The 19,081-nt window shown below is 33.1% G+C and overlaps 1 long non-coding RNA gene across 1 annotated transcript; it reads left to right on the top strand.

Moving 5' to 3' along the window:
- The first annotated feature begins 16,668 nt into the window (after nucleotides 1-16,668).
- LOC107893964 (uncharacterized) lies at nucleotides 16,669-17,901 on the top strand. The gene is made up of 2 exons (XR_001683072.2): nucleotides 16,669-17,259; nucleotides 17,546-17,901. It is a non-coding gene; the product is annotated as an uncharacterized lncRNA (long non-coding RNA).
- The last annotated feature ends 1,180 nt before the right edge of the window (nucleotides 17,902-19,081 follow it).

Here is a 19,081-nt window from a genome sequence, read left to right as displayed (position 1 = left end):
ATCTTCTTCCCCAAAATATTCCATGGAAACCCTAAGAGAGAGAGAAGAAATTTTCATGGCCAAATTGGGCAAGTTTCCTTGGCCCGTTTTTAGTAATTTTGATATTTTTAAAACTGAGGTAGCTTAATCTATCTATTTGGGGGATTAATTTGAGAAGTTATCAAAGTATGGAAAATGGGTCATGGATGTATATGCTGAAATTTTGAAATTTATGGTAGAAAATGATAGGTTGATGATAGATAAACTGTAATACCCCTAAACCGTAGAACCGACTACATAGTATCACAATATATATATAATATGACATGTATAGCTAAACTCACACACGCTACATTAGTCCTAGAACCGACTAAATCGTAGCTCTGATACCAATAAAATGTAACACCCCTAACCCAGATCCGTCACCGAAGCAGGTTACGAGGCATTAACAGTCGATACTCAACTGTCACGTAATTGCCACCTCATGTGTTCAATGCTTAATCACAAGATTATATAACTAGAATCGAATAATCAATACAATAAAATTTTTGAAGTGTTTACAATGCTCTTATCAAGAATAAAACCCATCCGGTCAACATGACTTAAACCTATCCAAGTATTAACGGACAAAACATATGATCACGAACAAATAAAGATGCTCTGTATATGTATGCTAGTTCGATTGTAACGTGAACATTAAAAATCCCTTGGAAACTTTTATCAGACAAAACCTTAATATTAAGGACAGCATGTCACTGTTATTAATCAGTCATGAATTGTTAATAAGGAGATTATTAATTTCGTTCGTTTAGTCCACAATTTAATCCGTATTAAACAAGTAAAAATCATAAGGATTTTTCGTTGACTGTTCATTCATCTTAATCAAGTTATGCTTATCTAATTATGCAAAGAAAAAATGTCACTATTCGACCATGAGCTGCATTATAAATCATGGACACTGCAAGCTAAACTAATAAAAAATATATATATGTAATAGCTACTTTGACTTAATCTGAAAAACATCAACTCAATCTACCAAGGTTCTGCCATTTATTCAATAATTCATCAGCCTTACTCACTATAATCACATTTTTATAGAAAATAATAAATACATAAATCTTGATATACATACATAAATCATGACCAGCATATCTAGGCCTGACATGTTTTCGCAAGTACATATATGCATGATATACGAAGCATAAAAACCCATATTGCATTTGAATAGTATGTATAAATTTAACTAATATGACATGACCGAATGGCATACATAAATATTATAGCATGAAATTACACGTGGGCATCAATTTATGAGTGCACATAAGTCCTAATTTGACTTAGGATATACATAACATACCTTAGCTTATTTATCATGCATTATGAATCCTTAGCCGAATGCCCAAACGTATATACCTATATATATAAATATATAACTAAATGAGTCATTTGTATTTCAGCCAAGATCATCAATCAACCACATATTATAATGCATAATATAATTCAAGACCGACCATAACTCATTACTTTATAGTTCAAAAAGGAAATTCTTATTATAATTCCACAAATCAAAGCTAGGCATAAACATTAGGTCAGTCTTGCATGGCCATTATACATTTACCCTTCTAAATAATCTAACCCCTAAAAAAAATTTAATTTATATATGTCATATTTCTAGATCAGTTTATAAGATACTAAAATAGTTGATAGTGTGATGATCTTGCTGACCGTTCCCCAAACTTGCAGCTTAACTTCCAAAAATCTATAGACCAAAATAAATAAACACACAAAGTAAGCTAACTCTGCTTAGTAAGTCACAAGTAATTATTCAATACTATGACAATTAATCATCATTAGTAGAGATCAAAAATATAATATTACACTCAAGTAAATAATTTGGCTATTGAAAAGAATTTATAATCATGTACTGCCCATGTATCTAATTCCCTTTGACCGAATGCCCAACTTATAACATCATATATATTACCCACTTACAATATTATTATCATACACATGGCCGTATAAACTCCCTTACCTAAACATATTCATAAATCCCATTTCGTTGTACATATAATCATATTTTAAACCCTAGTAGCTCAATCGTTATTCAATCATAATTTCACTTCATGCTATCAAATAAAGCCGGGTAACCTTCCTCTCATATACACATAATTTTCATATGTCACCTTCTAAGCTCACCTCATGTCTTGATAACCAAATTACCTTATTTCATAGAGATTCAATTGCCACGTATCTGACTTCTTCTAGTCTAACTAAATAGTTATGAATCAATATACTAAAAAAAAAATCGTCAACCTCACACACCCAGTGCCATATATCAGTAACGTATCGCACACTTAGTGTCGTTACATTAATATCATCACACACTTAGTGCTAAAGTCTCATGACGTATCACACACTTAGTGCCGTCACTTTATTTCTCGTACACTTGATGTTAAATTTCATCAAATCAGTTTTACATATAAATTTTATATTTCTCAAACCAGCAAATAAATTTTACGTTTAATTACTTATATAACAGTACAATTATACTTATAACTTACCTCGGACTATATAAAACGGAACGGAACGACTAGTCGACCACCTTCGTTTTTCCCCGATCCAACTCTGATTTTCTTGGTTCTTGATCTAAACACATTCAAATAAGGCTCATTCACGAATGTTCTCATTCAATTTAGTCCAAAAACACACAAATGGGTAAATTACCATTTTCTCCCTGACATTTACATTTTTTTTCAATTTAATCTCTATTGCACAAAATAAAAATAAGAAAAATTTAACAATATCTTGCTTAGGCCAAATACTCCTAGCACACATATAAGTCCATATGTTTCCCCAATTTCACATTTTAGACCCTTAGATTTTTATTTTTTGCTATTAAGTCTTAATTCTCAAAATTATCAAAAATCCCAATACAACATATGTAAACCCAACCTTTATCTTTCATAATTCATCAACAACCAACAAAAATCACAAGCTCTCCTCAATGGCATAACTCAAAATATTCACCAAAATAAAAAAATTCAAGCATAAGATTTGTAGTACTCAAAGCAACGATCTCAAAAATGTAAAAATTATCAAAAACTGAGCTAGGACTTACGTTGAATTAAGCTTGGAAGTGTACGAACTCTAGCTTTATGTTTTCTTCTTTTGTTTGTTTTATGTTCGGCAATGAAGAGAAAAAAATATGAATGAAAGTTTTATGATATGTTTTGTATCATTATAATAACTCAAATTATTGGTTTCCTATTTTGCCGTTAATAAATTTAGAACCCATACTTATATAATAAGGACATAATCGTCCACCTTACTTACGCATGCTTAACTTACAAATATTTTATTATATGGTTTATCAATATATGTATATATATATATTTAATGCCGTACACTAGCATATATACATACAATAAAAGAAAATGGACTTTTTCATATGAAATGCTTCCACTTAAGAAGCCAACCCCAATTTAGTCCCTACTATGAGAACTAGCCAATTTTTCAATTTACGCGTTTAAGTCCTTGTTTCTAAATCGGATATCTAAACGACAAAATTAAATCACGAAAATTTCACAGATATAAATTCACACAAAATAAACACAGAAAATAATTTAAAATTAGTTTTCTGACTAGGATTCGTGGCCCCGAAACCACCGTTCCGATTAGGGTCTAAATCGGGCTGTTACATAAACAACTTTTACAAAGTGATTTTTGATAAAAACATGATTTGAGGAATAAAATGCAAAGTGGTGAAAATTGATGAAAAATTCAGAATTTTTTTGAATACATGTGTTGTAAATTTTGTAATGGGATTTTGGTTAGGCTTGGAATAGGGAGTAAATTGCACAAATTTTATTTTCCGAGTCTAGGGACGAAATGGGAATTTATGGAGAAGTTAGGGGCAAAATGGTAATTTTTTCTAGGATGTAAATTGAGTCTAAATGAGTAAGAAATATGAGAAATTGATGTAAAATATACTCGTATAGATTCGAATAGACCAAATTCGTAGCTAGAACGAGGAAAGAGGAAAATATCGGATTAGTAGATTTTACGTACACGAACATTGTCGATGTAAGTTCGTGTAACTAAATTGTGTTTATTTACATGCTTGCATTGATTGTGTTTATATAAATTTTATAAATGTCATAAATATGTGAAAATAATTACATATCTGATCAAGCTTGATAAATAAAAATGTTTGAATTAAATGATAATGCCCAATAGATGAAAAAGGATAAACTATGAGAACGTTACTTATATTCTTGAAATGAATGTGAAATGTGTTTATTTGAATTATATGAATGTTGTAGATGTATGAAATAATCACATGCCCGATAATTCTTGAGAAAAATGTTTAAATCCCAGTTGAATAAAATGGAAATTCAATGGATATGTGATTTCCCGAAATGAATGAGGTTCTGCATTTGTTATTGACAGGATTTAGCTCGGACAAGTAATCTTATTAACCTCATTACAGAAAAGATTTAGCTCGGACGGGTAATCCTGATATAAGTCCCCTCGAGCATATGTTATGTATTGGATTTAGCCCAGACGGTTAATCCAGATCAAGCTCCTTAGAGCATATGTCAAAAAAAAGATTTAGCCTGGACTGGTAATCCTGTTGTATACATGTGTGGCTCGAGAGTGTATTCCCTCAAATAGTACCTTATGGGTACCATTGATTATGAATTGATGAATCTTGATTTGTACACCACGGGTGTACTACTTGTGTATCCATCAATATTTCAGATAAATTCAAAGGGTGAAAGTTCTAGACATGAGAAGAAATGAGTTATTACACATATCGGCCTGAAATACATGAAAATGACGATACGTGATAATCGATATATGGAAATATGAAATGACGATGTTGTACATGGAATTTATTTGATGAGTATGTACATCCTTAATTATAGACTTATACACCTTGAGTGTACTAATCGTAACATTGATATTCTAAGTAATATAAGTAAATTTCTGATATGAAATGATCTGAACTAGAAATGAACTAGTATGAAATTATACTTGTAATAATGAGATAAATTATGTATGTTGAACGAATACATGTTGTGGAAAGCATATGTGCTTGAAATCTTGATTGTTGTTGAGCCCATATATGTTTTGATGTTATTATGGATTATATGACTAACAAAGGCAAGGAGGATGTGTGTGTAGGGCTTAAGGTCAAATTGATTGAATATGTCTTACATAGTTACCTCATAATAGAATGAATGGTAAGTTATGTACCATGTTATACGAACTTACTAAGCATTTTAAGCAAAGTTTTATTTCCCTGTTTTAGAGAAAATCAAAAGCCCGTTGGATTGGAAGCTTGGCGGAGATCACTCACACTATCTATAGGCCCATGCCGGTACAATATGGTAAAGCAATTATGGTTACAATGGCATGTATAGGTTATATTGGTCATATTGGCATGTAAATGTAAATGATTATTGTAATCTAGCCATTGGAATGGCTAGTGATGATTATGTTATAGTATATGTATGAATGTATTAAGTTCATTTTATGGATAACATAAGTGTTTATTATTGATTGATAGAGAAAGATTAAATGAGTATGCTTGTGAAAGGTAAGATTAAAAGCATGAATTCATGTAACAATATATCATGTTAGATGTTATAATTTGCTTGGATTCAATGCTTGAAATGGTTGGCATTTGGATGTAAATTTGGTGTAAGAACTTGGTGAAAATTTTGGGTGAGAAATAAAGATGGAAATGACTATTTTATCCATACGGGCAGACACATGGGCATGTTTCTAAACTGTGTGTGACACACGGCCTGGTACACGAGCGTGTGGTTAGGCCGTGTATCCCCTGTACCTTAATTTTGAGAAACAGAATGCTCAGAATTGAGCACAAAGGTATGTGTCTCAGCCGTGTGTGCTACACGACCTAGAACACGGACGTGTGTCTTGGCCATGTGAAACTTGCATCTAATTTCGAAATGAATTAATTGACCACACAGCCTAGCACACAGGCATGTGGCAGGGCCGTGTGCACAAGCCAGAGAGTTACATGGGGTCGAACACGGTTTGTAGCACGGGCATGCCACAGGGTCACACGGGCGTGTCCCTTGGACCACACTGGCGTGTGAGCCCTGTAACTTGGAAAGCTTTTTAAAAAATTCACAAAAATTCTTAGGGTTCCTGATTAAGTCCCAATTTGAATTTAATGTTTATATTGGGTCTCAAGGGTCCTTTTAAGGGACGTTATGAATGATTTTGGAAAATGAATAGTAATTGACTTGAAATATCTTCAAATGTTCTAAAAAATTTGGTAATGCTCCGTAACTCTATTTCGGTGACAGATATGGGTTAGAGGTGTTACAGAACTTGTCAAAAGCAAAAAAAAATAGCAAAGAGTTCTTTTTCAGTTACCGTATAATTGAGTTGGGATCTTGTCAAAGTTCTACTTGCATAGTAGATAGGATGAAACACTTTGTTTCTTCTTTGACCCATCACAGCTCCAACAACGAAATCGCTTGCATTGCACATCAACTCAAAAGGTGAGTTCCAATCAAGTGTAAAATCTTTAGGGCTAAAATTAACGAACTTTTTAACTCTTCAAAAGTTTTTAAATATGCTTTATTAAAATAAAATAAAAAAATCTTTTTCTAGAAGTATACAAAAATGTTTAGAAATTTTTGAAAAATCTTTGATAAACCTGCGATAAAAACCAGCATGGCCTAAGAAAATTCTAACTTTTTTCACACTAACTAGAGGTGGTAATCTTTCAATTACGTCCAACTGTGCTTTATCCACTTTAATTCCATTTTTGGAAATTTTATGTCCTAAGACAATTCCCTTATTAACCATAAAATGGCATTTCTCCCAGTTAAGGACAAGATTCGTCTCCCCACATCTTTTTAATACCTTAACCAAATTACTCAAACAAACATCATAAGTGTTACCAAAAACAGAAAAATCATCCATGAAAACCCCAACAAAATTTTCAACCATACTAGTGAAAATTGTCATCATACATCGTTGAAATGTGGCAGGTGCATTACATAAGCCAAAAGTTATTTGCATAAAAGTAAATGTACCATACGGGCAAGTAAAAGTAGTTCTATTCTGGTCTTCTAGGGCTATAACTATCTGGTTCTATCCCAAATATCCATCTAAAAAGCAGTAAAATTTGTTACCTACCAATCAATCTAACATCTTATCCATAAAAGGTAACGAAAAATGGTCCTTACAAGTGGCTTTGTTCAATTTTTTGTAGTCAATATAGATTCTCCAACTCATGACAGTTCTCATCGAGATTAACTCATTATGTTTATTCTCAAAAATCATGATTCCACCGTTCTTTGGTACACATTGTACCGGAATTACCCAAGAACTATCTGAGATGGGGTTAGATTATTCTCGCATCTAACCATTTGATCACTTCCTTTAGTACTACCTCTTTCATGATAGGGTTAAGTCTCATTTGCCCAACGATTCTACCTTGCTCACCTTCCTCTAAGATAATATTATGCATACAGAAGGAATGTCTTATACCTCATATATCAGCTATGGTCCAACCAATTACCTTTTTAAATTTCTTTAAAACAGCAATTAGTTGCTCCTCTTGATGTTCTGTCAATTCTGCTGAAATAATCACAGCCAAAGTAGAATTGTTACCTAAATAAACATATTTTAAATGAGACAAAAGTACCTTTAGTTCAAGCATAGGCGGTTCCTCAATTGACAACTTAGATTATGTAAATTCCCGAACTTTCAACTCTAGTAGTTTGAACTGCAGTGGTTGAACATAACTCCTCAGGTTGGCGTCCATCAAAGTAATACTTTCATTACCTTTTTCATCTTCCTAATGTTCAGACCCTAAAGTATTCTCCAATGGATCTTCTTCAAAATTGCTCTCCTATTCCATAGAAACTAAGGTTTCTAATTCCTCTATTACTGAACATTCTTCCATTGGATCGATAAATTTCATCGCCTTTAGAACATTAAATGTTACGTAGTCATCTTGAACTCTCATTATGAGTTCTACTTTTTGCATATCTATCAACATTCTTCACATAGCTACGAAAGGTCTCCCAAAGATGATCAGAACTTCCTTATTTGTTTCAAAATATAACACAATGAAGTCAGTAGGAAAAATAAACTTATCAACTATTACCAAAGCATCCTCAATCTTTCCTTCGGGATATACCAAAGATCGATTCGCAAGTTGAAGTGTCATAATAGTGGGTCTTACTTCACCTATTCCCAACATCTTAAAAATATATTTGGGCATCAAGTTGATGCTTGCTTCTAAGTCGCACAAAGCTTTACCACAGTAAGATTCTCTGATGTTATAGGGTATCGTAAAGCTTCCAAGGTCTTTCAATTTTGGATATAGCTTGTTCTGTAAGAACGCATTGCACTCTTTCGTTAAAGCAACAGTATCATACTCGCTAAGTCTTTTCTTCTTGGACAAAATATCCTTCATAAACTTTACGTAGTTGGGCATTTTCACTAAAGCCTCCACTAACAGGATATTAATGTGCAGTTGCTTTAGAGCATCCAAGAACTTCTTGAATTATACCTCTTGTTTCTACCTATGCTACTGAAGTTTTTGAGGATATGGAACTTTAGGTTGAAATGGAAAACTTTTCTGAGTAGTCAAATTTGCAAAAAAAAAAAGAAAGAAAAAATGTGTTAGCTTTTCAAAATTCACTAGATTTGGATTTGCCTTATCAAATTTTTCAACATTCAGTTTTTCTGGTGTAGGAACTTCAACTGTTGGTTAACTTTTCTCATTTTTAATAAGCTCATTTTCAACCACAACCTCATTGCCTTCCGAAATCTTATCACTTTGTAATGTAACCACATTGAAATGCTCCTTACCAAAATTTATTGGATTTTCTATGTCGCTTGGCAAGGCTCCTTGTGATCTACTACGAAGTTCTATAGCTAACTGACCTATCTCGTTCTCCAAATTTTTCAATGTTGTCACTTGACTTTGGATTAAAGCATCATTTCTTGCCATGTACGCCTTCCATAAATCCTCCAAACTATTTGATGATTCAGTTTGAGGTGGTTTTAGGGCTTGTTGAATAGAACCTTGAGATTGATTGGGTCTATGCTGTATATGAGTGTTCAGTTCATTTCATTGGTTACTCTAGAAAAAGTTTGGATGATTATGCAACAAAGGATTGTAGAAGTTAGACTACGATCCTTGTCCACTTCTATTTTGCTACTAATTCCTTACATAATACACAGATTTGGGGTTTGAAGGGCAATTCTCGAAAGAATGACCATCCCCATAGTATACGCAGGAAACTACATCATACTAACTTGGTGATTGAGCTATAAAATTATTAGAACTATTAGTGGTAAACTATTTTAGCACAGAGGATATAGAAGATACATGAGTAGAGAATGAAGTGAGAGCATCGACTTCATGAATTCTGGCTACTCATCTTCTTAAAGCTACTCGATTTTTCAGCCATTGGTAATTATTGCTAGTGATCCTCTTGATAATCTCGTACGCCTCGTTATATGACTTAGATAAAATCGCACCATTTGTAGAAGCATCAACCATCAATCTATGTGTGCGTTCAGACTATTATAAAACATCCCCAACTGGATGCAATAAGGAATCCCATAATGTAGATACTTACAAAGTAGTTCTTTGAATCTTTCCCACAGCTCATACAAAGACTCGTTATCCAATTGCTAGAAAGTGGTTATCTCATTTCGCAACTTTGCGTTCTTGCTTGGTGGAAAATAATTTACCAAAAACCTTTCTGCTAATTCTTGCTATGTAAATATTGAACTTGGTGGCAATGAATTAGTCATGCTCGTGCTCGATCCCACAAGGAGTATGGAAACAGCTTCAACCTTAATGCATCTTCAATCACACTAGCTATGTTAAGCGAATAACTCACCTCCATGAATAATCAAATGTGAAGGTGTGGAACTTCCATGGGCATACCACTGAATTGGCCCACCATTTAGAGCATTTGAAACATCACTGGTTTCAATTAGAATTGGGGTGCCTCGATATCTAGCCTTATAATTCCTGAATTTAACTTATTAAAGAGTGGCACAGCATATTCTCTAATGGCGCGATCCGTATCATCACTAATAATGATTGTATTGTACACACGATTGACTCAATTACCTTGTCCATCATTTTAATTTCCAATGTCCATATCGGTTTGTCTTTGAGCTAACCTCTCGCGTCTTCTCTGTCTAAATGTCCATTCAATTTCACGGTCTATAGGTAATAATAGATCGATGATTCGATCTATGCTCATAAACACCTAATAAATAAATCACAGATAAAGAATAAAGAATAAATTAGTAATGTTAGAAATTAAATAAAAACCAAACTGTAAAAAATAATTTCACAAATAATGATTAAGGCAACAGTCCTCGGCAACAACGCCAAAAACTTGTAACGGGTTTTTTGTACAAGTGTACACAGTCATTTAAGTAATAAGTAAGTAAAATGAGTTATCGTCTCCACGTGGACTGTATATGTTAATCAATTATCTACAAAGTTATAAGTTAACAATTTGGTGATAAAAACATAATAATTTGAGTAATGATGATTAAACTAGATTAATTTAATTAAATGTCAGATTGATCCCTAATGCAATTTTAAGCTAAGTATGCAAAATTATCTAAATGTATGAATGGATAGTAATTAGACTGTTATACTGGTTTGGACAAAAATAACTAAAGGAAAATAAAACACCATAGTTTTTAATTAAGGGTATTTTGGCCATTTAGTTATTAAAATGAATTAAAAACAAAATTAAAAGCCAATTTTTGTCCATCTTCTTCATTAGGCCGAAATTTCAAGGTTTCTCCATAGCTAGGGTTTGTTCCAAGCTTCCAAGCTCCATAGCAAGTGATTCCAAGCCCGGTTTTTAATGTTCTTTACGTTTTTGGAGTCTCGGTAACTTGATTAAGCTTATTCTAGCAATAATTCAACCTAGGGTTCATATTTGGAAAAATACCCATAGTTGAAATTTGTGTATTTTGGTGTTTTATGATAGAATATGAGGTTTTAAATTATGTTAGACAACTTGTGCTACTCGGTTTTAAGTGAAAACGAGTAAAAGGGCTTATCGATAAAAATACCTAATAGTCATAAGTACATGCTAGAGTGAGAATTTGATGTTGTCACACGACTATGTGATCCCATTTCGAATGTCACACGACCGGGCCACACGGGTGTGTGTCCCCTGTACTTTGAAAATTTTCTATGTTTCCCCAAAATTTCCCTGAGTTCTTGGTTTAGTCCCGAACCATTTCAAATGCTTATTTTTTGGGCCTCGAAGGCTCGTATTAGGGACAATATGATTGATTTTGAATGATATTTGTTTGAATATGAGAATTGTATGATTGTTTAAGTGATAAGTCTGGTAATGCTCTGTAACCCTATTCCGGTGATTAATATGGGTTAGAGGTGTTACATAGTATTTATGTGAGGTAACAGGGACAGATTAAGTTTGAAACAGTTTAATCACATAAATTAAAAACTATGCAAGATAATAGAGTTAATTAAAGTTATTATGAACCTTCAATTTAGTCGGGTTTAATGATCTAAATTAAGCATGCACTTCTCAATTATTGTGTCTACTAGCCTTCATTTGGTTAGGACCACTCAACTAATTTGAATGCATCTAATCATGTACGAATCAAATACATCTTGATTTTAATTGAAAACATGTTCGACTGAGGTGCAAACACTTTAACATGATTCAAACAAATATTATTGAACTAACGCATCATCCTAGCTAAACAGAATTAAGCTATCATTCTTGATGAAAAAATCATAAAACACATCGCAAACATGATTAAATTAAACAACTAGTAAGGAAAGAGTAAACTCTATTTCAATTCAGTAGCCTTTCGGATTTGGATTGAAAGTGTTCTACTGATTTGCCCGATGCTTTTTTGCTAATGGTTCCTCAAGGTGGTTGGCCAAGAGGTGATCTTTTCAAAGCTTTTGTTGGCTAAAATGGAATGGTTATGCGTGGGGAGAATAAAGAAAGAGAGGGAATGAGTGAATGAATGATGTTTGTGAAAATGAAAGATGAGGGATGTTTTAAGATGTGAGAGTAGTGTGGTATTTATAAGTGAGGTTGAGGGTGAAGTTTACTAAAAATAAGGATTGGAATCCCTCCATCTTCTCAATTGCTTGGCAGGCCACAATATGTGGAAAGGGAGATAATTTGGTTGCTTATTTTGAGCACAAAATCATGCTATAATTAGGCATAGGATGGTTTCAAATGTAATCTTCCAAGGCTCTTTTCTAATTAAATTGCAACTGCAAGAACCTCTAATAAAATATCCCAAAGCTGATTTTTTGGCAATCATATGCTTATGCCGAATTTGGGCTTGACTCCCCCTTGTTGGACGGTTTCATGATCCAATAAATAACCAGACATGTCCACTTTGTAACAACACTTTAGCTAAGTAAAATTAACATTCTTATGACCCAATTTTGCATGGTTTTGCCATCCAAGTAAGGTGGATGTGTTCATATCCATGCAACATTATGTTAATCTCATCTTATATGGATCCACTGCATAATAAAAATTAACATATTAATAATTAACATGAAAATAATATAATTTATGCACAAAATTCATGTAATAAAGCATATTTTCGTATATTTTCTAAATTCATGTCCAACATTAACATTTAAACAAAATCCACTTAATTTATTAACAATTACTCAAAATTTATATAATTACTAAGTCAAAATATGGTAAAAATTGCTAGAAATATCCCATATAATTTCGAGTTTACACTTATCCAGTAATCCACCACTAATCATTTTTTTACGCAAGGCAAGTACATAAAAGATATTATTCAATGCCAACATTTTACCAGAAGTAAGTTTGCGTAAAATCTTTCCTTTACCGAGTACTTCCGAAGTGCTAGAATTACCCATGTAGACTTGTTCACCTTCAGCTACACTTTTAAATTCGGTGAACATTTTTCTGTTGGCGCAAAAGAAATGTTTGGACACGCATGTGTCCACTATCCACCTGGCATTGTTCTCAACCAGGTTCACTTCAGAAACCACAGTGGCTATAACCTCATCTTGATTTTCAACTATATGCACTTGTGTTTTGTTCTGATTCTGGTGGTCAGAACGTTGGTAGCATCAGTATGCTTTGTGTCCAGCTTTTCCACACACGTAGCATTTCACATGGTTGTTGGTTTTTTCATTCTTCCTTGGTTTCTTGAAGTTGGCAGTCTTCTTATTCTAGATTTTTACTCTTTCTTTTTAGCGTTTAAAGGAAATTGAGTTGACGTTACTAAAACCTTATCTTTAAGACGATTGGCTTCCTTAATCATTATATGGCTAATCAGTTCTTCCAAAGGAATGTCCCACTTTTTTATGTTTTAGGAGATTATGGTATTCGAACCAAGATTTCAATAGCTTTTCAATCAAGTCGTTTGCTTGGATAGTTTCACACATCTCCATCCCTTTTGCTCAGATGTCGGAGACCAGCTTCTCTTAGATATGTAATTGATCCATAATCGGCTTATCATCGGTCATTTGGAACTTGAGCCTCTCGAACAACATATTTCTTGACCCCAGCATCATCGACTCCATATTTCCTCTTCAATGTATCCCAGATGGATTTAGCTAACTTATTTTTTTACAAACAAGTCGAAGAGGTTGTTAGCCATATAGCTTAACATGTGACCTCTTACCATTTTGTTGTCCTTTTCAAACTTGGCTTTTGTAGTTACGACATCCGAGTCTTCTGGAACGGTGGCAGAATCTTCAGGTTTCTCAGTAGTAGGTGGATTGAAAAGGAAGTAGTCAACTTCAAGTTGTTTAAAGAAGATGACTATCCTTTAAGACCAACAGTGGTAGTTAATCCCATCAAGAGGTTCAAGCTTGCAGAGATTAGAGATTTATTTTTTGATTAGGGTAGACATGTTTAAACAGTAGTAATTCATTTCTAAATTGTTGGAAATATACTACTACAAAACAAATTTGTTAGCACTGGATGGAAAAATAAAGCAAGAATTAAGAAATCAAAATTTATTGCACTGTGGAAGAACCACTTCCTTAGAAACAAATTCGTCCTAATCGGTGTAATCGTGCAGTGAACGCCGTCCCCTCAAAGTTAACACAGTACTTCAATATTCGTACACTCGAATAAGGAAGGTGGAACACAATTGGTATTGATCTTCTCAGCGAAACCAAAATAGGATCAATTCTCAGGAAAGTTTGGAGGGGTCACAATCGGTCCCACTTAAAACCTAAACTTCTAGACAGAATTTCTTCTAATGTAATTTAGGGAAAATAGCATAATTTTAAAAGGGAATGGAAAAAGAGGTGAGTAGGAGAGAAGAGTTTTCGAATTGTTGTGTTTTTCTATGTAAAAAAAATGAGGAAAATAGCTCTCTATTTATACTAGTAACAGAAGGATAAATACTAAATATGTAGGGCAAAAGAGTAAAAATCATAGGGTCAGTTGCATAACTAACCCACCATTTTCACACAATAGTAAAAAATATATTCAGTTCCAGATTTTCGTAACAGTAAAAAAATTGGAAAAAGTAAAATTATTTTTAAAGAAATTATTTTCTGGAAAATAATATAAGAGCTTTATCCAAAAACATACACGTGGTGTCGAAACCATTTTCAAATCGAGTTTTAGAAAATGGGAATCGATTTTAAAAAAAAATGAAACCGGGAGTCGCCACCAATCTTTTTAAGTGTGATTGGATCACCTTTAAAACATTTTGTTTTAAAATCATTAGTTTTGGTCGACGAAATAAAAAAACGGGTTCGGGAGTCGGTTACGTACGAGGAAGGATTAGCACCCTTGTAACGCCCAAAAATTGATACCTAATTGATTATCAAATGTCTTTAATGTCGGAATTTAAAAAAAAATTAAGATGTAATCCTCTTTAAAATATTTTAACTTCGAAAATTTGGGTTTACTCGTATCAAAACATTGACACTAAGTTAACCTTTTGGAAATCCCTATCTCGAAACGACAAATCGTCGTATCCAATAAGTTAGGACACAACGCTTTGAAATTCCAAGACAGTTGCTCGTACTTTGAAAATCTTAAAAACTTAGAAGGGTACTTGACTATTCGAACTCAACGAGAAAAGTTGCAACCCAATAAGTTAGGGCACTACTTTCTCGAAATTTCCAAACACCAAACATTGCCTTTATATTTTTTGAAATCCTTGAAGTCTCATTTTTAAAACTGATGCATGAAAGAGCACATTAACATGATAAAATATAACGTACAAGATAGTGTTGTAACCATTTTTTGAAAACGGGATCGACTTTGGTTTTGAAAGTGAAAATTAAAACGGGAACGGATTTGAAATACGATTTTTTTATTAATATTAATTTTAAAAAGTTCGAATTAAATCAAAGTGGTTGTTAAAGATTTCCACGTCTCGAGATATCGAAGTGTCAAATCCCGTAAGTTAGGACACGATACCATGAACTCTCGAGCGTAAGTTGTCTTTAATCTTAATTGGAAATCCATGTGTTTTAAAACTCGAAAAGGATATTTGCTATTTAGAAACAATGAGAAAATCGAAACCTCGTAAGTTAGGGCACAATTCCTCGATGTTCCAAAATGAATAACATTACCTTATTAGGAAAATTTCGTTTTTGAATAGCGAATGCAATTTTTAAGCAACAAGTGTTATTTATTTAGGTTAAAATAAAACAGTTTATTAGGTAAATGTATTGGGGTCTAATTTGTAAGGCAATGATATGACATACGATATAATAATAAATATAGGAGATAACACATGACTAACACCACGTAAATATACGATGATAATGTGAAAATATAAGCGAGCGTATTGTGGTACATACAATGATGATAATGATTCAACATACATTATTTTACATGCTAGAATTAGCTAAGGAAGAATCAATAAGGACATATATGACAATTTAAAAAGTATGGAACCAATCAAAATAAATAAAACGTATGAACCATTTGAAAAAGATAGCAAATAAGCTTAAAAATAAATAATAGAAAGAAGTGAATTTTTTTAAAATCAATAATGCATAAGAAAATTTTCAAAAAAATATATACATAAATTTTATAACAAATAATATAGACATGAGTACATAAAGTTTAAAAATGGGTAATACAAAAACTTATAATAAATAATACATAGAATGCTAAAAATAAATAAATAAAAAGGTTTAAGATAACGAAATAATTTTAAATAAATAGTACATGAAACGATTTAAAATAAAAATGGTACTTTGGAGTAAAACGTAGCAATCTATAATAACTAATATGAATAAGGATCTTAATGTAAGGCAAAATAGTATAAAAGACCCAAAACAGATCAATAAAAAGGTTTAAAACATCATGTGAAAGATTTAAGAATGAATATGCACAATAATGGAACATAAAAAGAACAAATAGTCTAATAAAAATGAAGACAAAATATGTAATATATGTATGCATTAAAATAATTAATATGTAAAAAAAACTTAAAATAAATAAATATAAAACAGTTTTTTTTTATAAAAAAGGGCGAATATACAAATACCGTGTAAAGTTTGAAACTAAATAAAATAATATCTAAATAAATCGCAAATGGGGCATATAATAAAATATAATGAAACAGTTTGAAATAAAGAGGAAATGATTAAATTAAAATCAAAATGAAAGAAAAGGTACAAATTATAATAACAGATAAGTGTCATGGACTACATCAAAATGCATTCAAAGTTATGGGGACGAAATGGGACACTATCCCAAGTCTCAAATGCGCTGCATTTCAACCACTCAGGCTGAGGATTAAAACGGAAATGAAATGAAATAAGTGGGCGAAATTTAAAAAAAAAAAGAAAATGCAAAAAGGACTAAATCAAATGGCGCAGGAAAAGAGGAGGGACCGTGAACGAAAATATCCCATTTTAGCCTTAAAAAAAACATGCTGCCGTTTCTGTGGCCATTTAAGCCATTCTTTTTTCTTTTTCATTTCAACTTCTATTTTAAAAAAGAAAAAAGAAAACAGAGGGCCTTTACCCTCTCTCCCTCTCCCTGCTCATTTCGGCTAGGGTTCTTAGAACCTTCATCGCCGCCTTCACCGCAGCGCCACCACAGGCGGTGGTTGGGGTGTAAACGGGGCTTTCAAGCCCCTGTTTAAGGCGAACTCAACAGCGAAAACTTCCTCGACCAAAGAAGATCCAAAGAAGGAACCCCCTACGACCTCTTCGGGTCGAATCCGACGACGGAGGAGCGATCTCCGACGACGGTCACTTCGATTCGGGTAAGTCCCCTTCTTTGATTTTATACCCTTTTTGTTTTTTAGATTTGTAGTATAAATAAAAAGAAATTTAAAGAGATGAAAGAACGAAATAAAAACAAAGAAAAAAAATAAATCAGAGATCAACCTTTAAATTTTGTTTTGTTCTTTGATTCAAATGTGCGTCCCCGTTACAATCAGTTTCATTTCGGCTTTATAGTCGATTCCTATATTAAAATATTGTTGTTTTATTTTCTGCTACTGCTTGTGCTTCTTGCTGCCATTTTTCCTCTTTTCCAAATGTTTGCAGGTCATGGGAGTGTCAGACGCGTGGAAGGCCGGTGATTGGCGCCCCGAGCGGTGGTGGCACGCGTGAGAAGGCTGGTGGCTAAAGGCATGCGGCTGAAAACTTTGGTGGCTGCTGAAAATTTTTTTAACATAGTGGGCTTGGGCTATTAGGGTTTATAAATTGGGTTTGGGTTATTGAATTTGGGCTATTGGACTCTTATATTTGGTTACTTGGTTTTGTTATATTGGGCCCGGGTAAAATTTGGGCCTTACACGTGGTATTCGTGTTAACATGGACCAGGTCAAGCAAGCGACGGCGAAGCACATTTGTTAAACCTATATCCTAATTACTCAATGAAATTAAGAAGTAAGACTATATATTGAGGTGTGCATGGGCCAAGCCGGGCTGGGTTCTAGCCAAGCTTAACTAAAAATTCAGGCCCGTTTGCTGGGCCCGGACCAACCCAAAAAATGGGCCTAAATTTTTGCTCAAGCCTGACCCGAGTAAAAATACTAAAACCCGGGCCCGACCTGACCGACCCATATTAATTTTTATATTATTTTTATATAATTTTAAAATATATATAATACATCAAAAATACTAAAAATATCAAAATAAATATTTCCCAACAAATTGAAAATAAATTTAAAAAAATGTATATTTAAATAACAATAAGATAGATGCAACTTAACAAGCAAATGTTTCTAAAATAATAACAAAATTAACAAATGTCTTTAAAATAATAACAAAATTAACAATAAAATAAGTTTTATACAATATCCAAACAATAACAACATAATAGTAAAATGGTAGCAAAATAGGGAGAAAACAACAAGAAAATAATATTTAAAAAGTCAGATATTTTTTTTCCCTTTAGTAAATTCGGGCCGGGCCAAGCTCAGGCCAAAAATGCCTTACCCAAAGGTCGGCCTATTTTTTAAACAGGCCTTATTTTTCTTCAAGCGCATTTTTTGGGCCTATATTTTTGCTCAAACCATCTCACATTTCGGGCCGGGCCGGGTCGAGTTTGGTGGCGCTACCTATGAGCAGGTCTACTATATAAAACCCTCTTAATAGTCCATACTTAACCAATGAAGGATATATCTACCTACCAATAATCCTCTGCATTACCAATAATAGATGCCAATTTAATCTCAATTCAATTGACATCATTATTATTTTAATAACCAAAAGGATGTGAATTTTAACTTACTTAAGCCAACATTATTCCCAATTCAAGGATATGGGAAACATTATTCCCAATTCAAGGATATGGGAATGAGTATAGGTAGGAACAGGATAAAAAAAAAAAGAAAGTTAGATGGGTCACAATAATAGCAATTAAGGCCCAAAAGGTATTTGAATCTTTTAACGGGAATTAGCTTAAGCCTATGATTACAATGTAAAACGTCATTTTGTTCCATTATCAAGAGACATCTTCCCTTTTGTATGTCATATGGAGCAATGGCAATGATCCCAGTTTTACTACACCTTTTTTGACTTCTAGTTAACGTTATATTGCCATAGTTAGCTTCTTAACCTCGAAATTTACAACAT

This window comes from Gossypium hirsutum, chromosome A13 (genome assembly GCF_007990345.1).
Source record: "Gossypium hirsutum isolate 1008001.06 chromosome A13, Gossypium_hirsutum_v2.1, whole genome shotgun sequence".
Taxonomy (NCBI): domain Eukaryota; kingdom Viridiplantae; phylum Streptophyta; class Magnoliopsida; order Malvales; family Malvaceae; genus Gossypium; species Gossypium hirsutum.
Note: the sequence above shows the minus strand (reverse complement) of the source record. Positions and strands in the feature narration are given on the sequence as shown.